The following is a 9,166-nucleotide window of genomic DNA, read 5'->3' as shown; positions in this document are numbered from 1 at the left end:
ATTTTCAGATTAAAAATAAAACTCTTAAGTATGTCAATCCCTATCTGATCAAAGCATACAAACTAAATTTTTTCCAGTTCTTCATTAACGATATCCCCAAGTAGAGCTGTCATTCTCTCTGTTTTCTTTAAAGAACAAGTTGTTAAAGTGATTGAAGTCCATATAAAGAATCTTGGAGTTATAGAGTTGTCTTTTTCATCTTGGTAGACTCAGTGCCTGACACTGGACTTGGCAAAAAGTAAGTGCTCAATATTTATTTATTCAATGCAATAAAAATCATACAATACAAAATGTCATTATCATCGCCACTGATATTAAAAAAAACAAGTTCAGTATTCATTTAGTTGTATATAAACCATAGTTTTCTACAGTTTCTAAAGTACTTTAAATCATATTGTACTCTTTAATACACACTATTTGGAAATTATAAACATATCCTCAGCTGGAAGTAAGCTAAAATGTGCCTTATTTTTTTTCTTTCTGCTTTTCCTACTCTCAACTTCCAGATGCAGAAATTTCATTTGGAGAGAACAGGAGATTTTGGTAGGGAAAAGCTCATTAATCTTACCATATCCCCCTGCCTACAAAGAGGACTGCATTCAAATTACAGAAGAAATAAAGAAACCTTGTAGCATGAGTATATAATTAGCAGCGCTGCTAAGTGAATGGAAATGGAGGTTGCCTAACTTAATTAACTGTAATCATTACTCATTGTCATCCTGCTTAGAAAGATTAGTTGAGGGTATTTCTTCTGTGGTATTACATTAGGCATTTCTATTTCTCCCTTAAATGTATAAATGATTATAATGCAAAGAAAGAATGATCATGCTCTTTCAATCAGATATAAACTTTTCTAAATTAAGTTCTATGTCTTAATTTAGAGAACAGAACAGGAATAAGAAAACATTTTGTGAGTCTAAAGTTAGAGAAACTAAGAAAAAATAGATAATCACAAAAGTTAGTTGCTTGAAGAGAAAAATAAAGAAACCTTGCATATGAGTTTCTGTAAAAATATTAACTTTTTTTCTGGGAGGAGGGAAATAACAGATAGTGATCTAAGAGGGATATTTAAAAATAACAAATTCTGAAAAGTGTCAATGTCTGATTAAGTTGATCACAAATTGCATAACAATGCAAGGCGGTCATCATACCTTCAAGGATATCATGGATAAGGGCTGCTTTCCAATAACTTATACTTTTAGTAGAAGATACTTCTATCTGGGAAGCATTTATTCTTTTGAATTAATGCAAATCATCTTGAATTGATAACTAATAAAGCCTTCATTAATTCAAATAGAACAGGAAACTTTATACTGGCTGTTACTTTCAGGGCTTGATTTCAATATCCAAAAATGTTCATAGCAGCTCTATATCCTAAGAGGGATTTGGCAATGAGTGAGGATATTCACTGTTTTAGGAAATGAGCTAAGAGTTCCAGGTATATTGTATTATAAGAATCTTCCCAGCAAACCTGCAATATTGACACTCTTATCATTATATCCATTAAACAGAGTAAGAGATTGCAGCTCAAAGAGGTTTTCCAAAATGATCAATAATGAGAATTGTCTATGAATCCAGCTTTACCTACCTCCCTGGAACAATGTTTCTCAAAAGATAATGTACATACAAATTAGGGTATTTGATTTGTGTATTTGGGTTAAAAACTGGATTCTAGGCTGGGCGCAGTGGCATACACCTTTAATCCCAGCAGCTGGGGAGGCTGAGACAGGAGGATTGCAAGTTCAAAGCCAGCCTCAGCAAAGTGAGGCACTAAGCAACTTGGTGAGATCCTGTCTCTAAGTAAAATACAAAATAGGGCTGGGGATGTGGCTTAGTGGTTGAGCACTCCTGAGTTAATCCCTGTACACTCCCCCAGAAAATGGATTCTAATTCAATGATTTTAGGGAGGATCTGAGATTCTTTATTTTGGACAAGCTCCCTGGTCTTCCTGTTACTGATCTTTAGATAAGACACTGGGTGATCAGACCCTAGACCAGTGGTTCTCAAACTTTGCTGATATTAGAATCATTTGGGGAATTTTAAAAAATTCAAGTGCCCAAGTAGAACTTCATATCAATGAGATCAGAATCTATTTGTGTGAGATTCAAGCAATTCTAATGTACAACCACATTCAAGAATCGGTACCCATAGATTTCTTGTTCTCACATTAGGTGTGCATCAGAATCAACTGAACAGCTAATAAGGAACACAGAGACCTTCGTTCATTAATGCTCAGATAGGACTTAAGCCTTGGTATATTTATCTAGCTCTCCTGATTTTCTGGTACCCGATGATGTTAGAGAATCATTCCCTATACCATGCTCTTTCAAATCAATCAGAACAATCTCTGAAGATAACATTACTATTAAGGAAACAGAGCTGTGGGTAGGGACTTGTTTTTATGTACATGTTCAAGGTTCTTAGGTTTGATAGGACATCGTTCAAATTAACTATCCCTGTGTTTCTCAAATCAGCACATCCTCTGTCACAATCCTTTTCCAAAATCTCTTTTGTGATTATTTATGTTTTTATCATACACTCCAGCTAACTGTTTTCTTTTCCTTATTGTAGTATGTTGCATATTAAATCTATTAGTTTGTTAGTACTTCAGTGGAAACTATTCGTATCATGTGACATTTTCTATATTCCCAGAGTAGCCATATAATTGAAAGTAATAAATTTTGAAAATAACATAGTGGAAGTTGAAATGAATGCGAAAAAATTCCCTAAGTTCCATAACATAACTGCAGCACAATATGTCACCCTGTAGTTAAAACCTACTTCACAAATGATACTAAATTTCTTTTCAAGGGTTTATGAAGATGAGGAGGATCATTTTGACTAGTGATACATTTGGCTTCAGGGAAGTTTTTGCATGACTGCTATCAGTTTATATCTCCTTAAACATTATTGTTGGCAGTGAAGATGTGAGCATGATATACATGTAATTATCGGGGTCCAAATTTTATTTCCTTATAGCTCCTAAAAACACATATTTGGAGGAAATGGTTTTGAATATTTCCCTTAACATTATTTATATTGCCCAATTATTCATTTCAATAAGTGCAGCTATGGAAAGTGCTTATGATTCTAGATATAGCACCTTGCACAAAAGTGTTTGAACAAGTGTGTGTGTGGGGGTAAAATTTAACTAACACACCTCATCTCATCCTTGTCACATTGTCATAAGACAGAGCCAAACTGGAAAGCATGCTTTCTTTAAAAATTGGTCTTTCTATGGGCGTGAGGGCAGAAGAATGTCCCTTTATCTAATTTTCAAAGTACCATATAAGCTAGCAGCAGTCCTGGAATCAGCAAGGTATAGTGGAGGAGGTTTAGGGTTTACATCAGAAGGCATTAGAAACTAATTTTACGATACAGTGCAAATTATTTAAACTTCTAGCATTATCAGGACTTCTATTTATAAAATAGAATAGTAACAAGCCATATACCTTCAAAGCTCAGGCTCAGGAGTCAAAGTAAATCAAATAGGGCTTGAATTCCAATTCTGCAACATACTAGTGGTATAAAATTGACATACCATTTTAACCATATTTCATTCTCTGTAAAATGAGGATGATGTTAATTCTGACTCCCTAAGGCTATTGTTTGGATCAGCTGCATGGTGTTTAATACAGTGCATGATACAGATTTAGTGCTAAATATATAGTAGCTACTATTTATCAACAACAACAATACGATTATAATAACTCACACTTCCCAAGGCCTTAAAGGAAATGAAATCAAGTAATGCATAAGAAACAAGCCTTTGAACTAAAAAACACCATAATGGTGTTAAAGATGGATTTTCTTCCTATTAGTATATATGTTTACCATATCTTGATTTTAAGAAACAGCAGTGATGATATAGCAAGGATAGAGCTACCAAAGATCCAGCTACAATACTTGTTCTGAGAGGTTAGGTTCCTGTGGAGAGTTGGAGTCAAACTCTGTGCCTATATATGGTAGCACAAACCTAAATACACAATACATCAGGGAACAATGTGGACTGTGAATGTACAGATCTAAAACTAGAACTTCAATAACCTAGAGATGTGCTGAATAAATTGGAAGTAATCCCATTAAATCTTTGTCTCTAGAGTTATTATTCCCAATAATCACATTTTTAAAAACTGCCATCTTGAAAATTGTGTTTCCCGAAGCCACCTCCGAGTAGCAGTAAGCTACCAGTCTCCTATTACAAAAAGAAAAATGAGACAATCCTATAAACACATTATCCAATACAGTGCCTGAAAGTGCAAGCTGGGAGACATTATTGCTCAATGGAAGTCAATTTAAAATAAGAGGTTACAGAGCTTTCTCTACAAGAGTAAAGGATCCCAGGCATAATTGTTCTGCAGTAACCTTGGAAAGGTATACTTTTGTACAAACTGTGCTATGATTTTGGCCTGTCTCCTAGGGAGGAACTTTAGTTTCAGTCATTAAGTTTACGAAAGCCAAGTTCTTTGTAGTTTTTCAGCCAGCATCTTTACATTTTCTGTGATCACATAACTATGGTGAGTATTGTCTATGTTTACTTATGATTTTAAACACAATTTTTTCATGGCCCATTTATTGCTGAATATTGTTCTCTTATAGAGTTATAGCAAGTTTGAAGTTAACAGCATAGAATAATGCAATCAGTATTATGTGTATATTTGCTTTCAGAAGTTGAGCAGGATGAAAATCTATCTAGTTCTTTATTGTGAATGATTGTTAATTTTTATACCTAATGACAAAAGAATCACTTTAGAATCAAATTCCCTATAGGGAACTTTTGCACAGGTATCTCTCCACATGGAATATCACCAAGTGCTAACTTTTGATATAAATGTGAACTTCAGACAACTTGGGAGCTATTATTTTACTCAGTCTCCTTCCTCAAACAGAGCTCAGAACTGCCCTCCCTTAACTTTAAGCTTTTCTCAATGAACTGAGTAATGGAATCTTGAGGGATACCTTTAAATCCAGCAGCAGAAGCAAAAACCTTCCCCACTGATAAGTAAAAGGATATTTCTGGCAACAAAACCTATCAACTATAGGAGGTATGTATCTAACTCACTCAGCCTTCAATTAAATGCTAGCCAGTAACCCCTGAAGGCAACAAGGACTTAGAGTAAAATAAAAAAGTCCACAGACATACTGCAGAAGATCCAGTCACAGAGAACAGCAGGTTTAACAACTGATTCTGAGATTATCTGAAAATATACTAGAACATTTAAAGCTTCAAGGTGATCACAGTTAAAAATAATATACTACATATTCCAAATTCACTAAAAGAACAGATTTTTAAAAATTATCTCCACAAAAAATAAGTTGGTGAGACTACAGATCTATTAATTAGCTTGACTGAACATTTCAGCAATGCATACATAGATCAAAATATCACATTGTAGCCCATAAATGTGAACAATTATTTTTTGCCAATTAAAAATAAATAATTTATTTTTTAAACGTTTAATAATCCCAAGATGTAAGAGAAACTATTTGACAAGTCCATTCATTTATATCTGAGACTTTAAGGAAACAGAAGTGATTTATCCACTTAAAATTTTTATTTGGTTAATGGCATATCCATATACTACATCACCTATGCAAAGACAATGCATAATATATGGTATTTAGTATAATAAAATCCCTAGAAATGACAAAATGGATTCAGGAGGTGCATTCCTGTTCTCTACAAATTCTTATATGTCTGTAATAATGCCATATATATCTTCTTAAAGCACTAATTTTCTGATGACACCTACACTGTTTCTCATAGCCATAACTCTTGGTAGGATAGTTTCCAACCATTGTGCAAATTTTATCATCTATCTTTTGTTCTTCAACATACTACAGTGGCTTCCACTGAAAAATACTTTTTCATGTGATTCTTTTTCCATTAGATTATAATACACGTAGAAATAGAAAGAATGACTTTACAGCTATCTATTACTTAGTCCTTCCTAGCTCTGTTCCTATAACAGTTATCACATAGCAAATATTAACTTTATGTTTCATATTGATATGACCCTACTGATATCCAAATGAATGCTAAAGTCACCAAAAACTTGTAAAGTAGGGTAGATAATTTACATAATGAAAAATCAGAAGAAAACTAAACATCCATCAAATATGAATTAAATAATTCCAGAATGACCAATTAGTATATTTATAGGCAGTGAATAAAAATTTCATTATTATTATTACAGACTATTTAAGTATATTGGAAAAATATACATTAAGTGAATTAGGTAGCTTTCAAAATTATATATATGATACTAAAGAAAGACATCATTCTTCATGACTAAAATCAGCTCTGGAATCTGAGTACCTGGTTTAGAATTCTGGCTCTATTTCATATTGGCACATAACCCAGATCAAGTTATTGTATCTTGTTATTGCACCAATTTCCTCTTTTTATAAATGCTATAATAATAATACTTATATCATAAATTGTTGTGAGGCATAAATGGGTGATATTTAACATATAACATAACTGAAATATTTCCTGGTACATACCAAGGGCTCAAAAACCATTAACCATCATTGTACAGTTTTCAAAAGGGATGTGTGTAGTAGACATATAACATTAGTTATTCGGAAACAGCAAAATTATGGCAACTGTTTCTTTCATTGTGTGAGGGGTTTTATTTTTATTTTTGTTTTGCATTTTACTTTTGACAGTGAGTTTGCATTAGTTTGTATAATAAAAATCAGGATCTTGTTAAAATATACTAAATTTTTACTGAAGGTTATGCAGGTATGATGCATACATAAGTGAGGGAGTCATGATGAGAGGGCTTAGCTCAATAACTAATGTCATCACAAGCAGATTGCCTTTAAATAGTAGACATTCCTGTCCAATGATGCTGTATTTCATTAGTCCTATATTCTGTAACTATGTGTACTACTCAATTTTGTATGCTGAAGCCTAATCCTTAATTCCATAGTATTAAGAGGTGGGGCCTCTCAAAGGTGATTAAGTCATAAGGGTGGCATTCTCACGAATGGGATTAGTGGCTTTATAAAAAATATGGAAGATTGTTCACTTGTTCTCTTCCACAAGTGAGGAGACAGCAAGAAGGGAACTGACAATCCTCACTTTCTTTCTCATCTGAGTAAGCTCAAGTAAAATAATTTTATTTATACATTTAATCAGAACATTTCTTTTTTTAAAAATATTTCTTTGATGAGCTACTTCCTTTTGCTGCTGGATTTACAACTTTTCCATGGCAAAATTATACCCGTATGCCTCTTTATATTTATATCAGTGCCTGTATGTAGTAAGTACTCAATAATTACTTGATTAATAACATATTTCACCAAATAAGGTTAAAAGGAAATGATTATTGTCAAATTTGTTTGCCATGATCCAACAGAAAAAGAAAACTGAAATAGTACAGCCACAAGAAGAACAAAGTAATGAAGGGACAGAACATAATGAGATCAGATAGGATATTTTATCAACATTGATCATTTCTTTCCTTGTATAGAATCATCAATGAGTGTAGTACATTTATATTAAAAGTTTATTTCCAAAACATCACAATGAAAATAGTTAATATTATATTTCCTACATCATTAGTATAATTCTAAGTGGTTTTCATTTATTAGTTTCCTCTTCACAGCAACCCTATGAGGTAGGCATTATCATTCATTCTATTGCAGAGACAAAGAAACTGAGGAAAAGAGAGGATACGTGGCCTATCCAAGAGTACACAGAGAAAATAAGAGTTGAATTTCAAACCCAGTAAGCTTAGTTTTAATTCTTCCCTTTTAACCATTATATTGTTTCCATTTGTATATGCATTAACTGAATATTTATTAAAGTTTCTTGAGTTAGAATAAATATTCATACACACACACACACACACACACACACACACTTTGGAGAACACATTGGAGAAGATTAATAATCTTTCCTTTCTTCTCCTTCTTTTCTTTTTATCCTAGAATGGATTATTGTCATTTCAAAGCCTCTCTGGTGAGCACTTTTCCCTCCCTTTTATAGCTAATTTTCAGCTTTTTTACTGGTAATCATAACAGTTCCTCTTTACTTGCTGGCTTCTGACATTGGTTTGTTGCTATTTCTTGTTCTTTGATGTTTCTCAATCCTAACTGTTCCCTTTCTCACCCCTGCCTTCTGCCACATTTATCCCTCTGCTATTATTTCTCTACCGTTTTGGAGGCTGACAACAAAAGGGACAGTATCATTCTTCAATGTGTTTCTCTGGTTTGCTCATGAAATCACCAGCAGCCTCTGTCACACATAAAATGTCTAGTCCAAGTTGGAAGATGAATAGCCATTAGGGAAGAACATACTTTGTATAAAGTGGAACCTTTGGACTCCCAGCTTCTTTTTGCTGCTATCAGATTTAAGGGATAGTGGTTCTGTTTTCCTTTTGAAAGGGCAGAACAAGAGCTTTATACATCATGTTTTTGCTATCACTACTTAAAAGCTATTGCTCTGTATTGAAAATATCATGGGTATGTTCTTGAGTCAGCGGTCAGTTCATTTAATTAATTAGGTCTTGGGATGGTGTCCTGAAGTGCTATTTAATGTCTATGAATTTCAAGTGGGTTTGCACAGCAAGCATGTTGCCAGTATATATGGTAAGTAGGTAATTTGCTTTTAATATTATGCAAGTTATTCTCAACATTTTAGATTGTTTTTATAAGGGACATTGTGCAGTCTGGTCTTTTGTCTTAAGTATAAGTTGAAAGGGAGAAAAATATAGTTTTCCAGCCTGCTTTCTAGATTTTTCTAGGTAATGTAAAGATGTTCATGGGGAAGAAAATGTTGCTATTTTATATGGAATATTTTAGACATTAACATAGACATTATATTTTTACAGAAACACCCAGGATATACACAGGCTTTTGGATATTTTCATCATCTCAAACAATGACTACTATGGCCTTAGAAAAATCACTCCATTTTATGAGTCTCAGGGTTTTTTTGTCTATAAAATAAGGGGACTAATTTTTGTGGTTGCATCTCTATATCAATTTACTTATACAACACTATGCCTGAGAAACATACATTTATATAATTATTGGGATGAACACTCAGGACTCTACTCAATACATTTTCCTGACACAACCACTGTACTATACTTCTAATGGACACTTTCCCTGAGATAAATATGCTATCCTGCACACACTAATGGAAGAGACC

At 33.4% G+C, this 9,166-nt stretch overlaps 1 long non-coding RNA gene across 1 annotated transcript; it reads left to right on the top strand.

The window, feature by feature from the left end:
* The first annotated feature begins 216 nt into the window (after positions 1–216).
* On the top strand, positions 217–2,874 carry LOC144252119 (uncharacterized). Its single transcript, XR_013342913.1, has 3 exons — positions 217–238; positions 507–543; positions 2,812–2,874. It is a non-coding gene; the product is annotated as an uncharacterized LOC144252119 (long non-coding RNA).
* The last annotated feature ends 6,292 nt before the right edge of the window (positions 2,875–9,166 follow it).

Source organism: Urocitellus parryii, unplaced genomic scaffold (genome assembly GCF_045843805.1).
Source record: "Urocitellus parryii isolate mUroPar1 unplaced genomic scaffold, mUroPar1.hap1 Scaffold_37, whole genome shotgun sequence".
NCBI lineage: Eukaryota > Metazoa > Chordata > Mammalia > Rodentia > Sciuridae > Urocitellus > Urocitellus parryii.
This window is presented reverse-complemented; position numbering and strand designations above follow the sequence as displayed.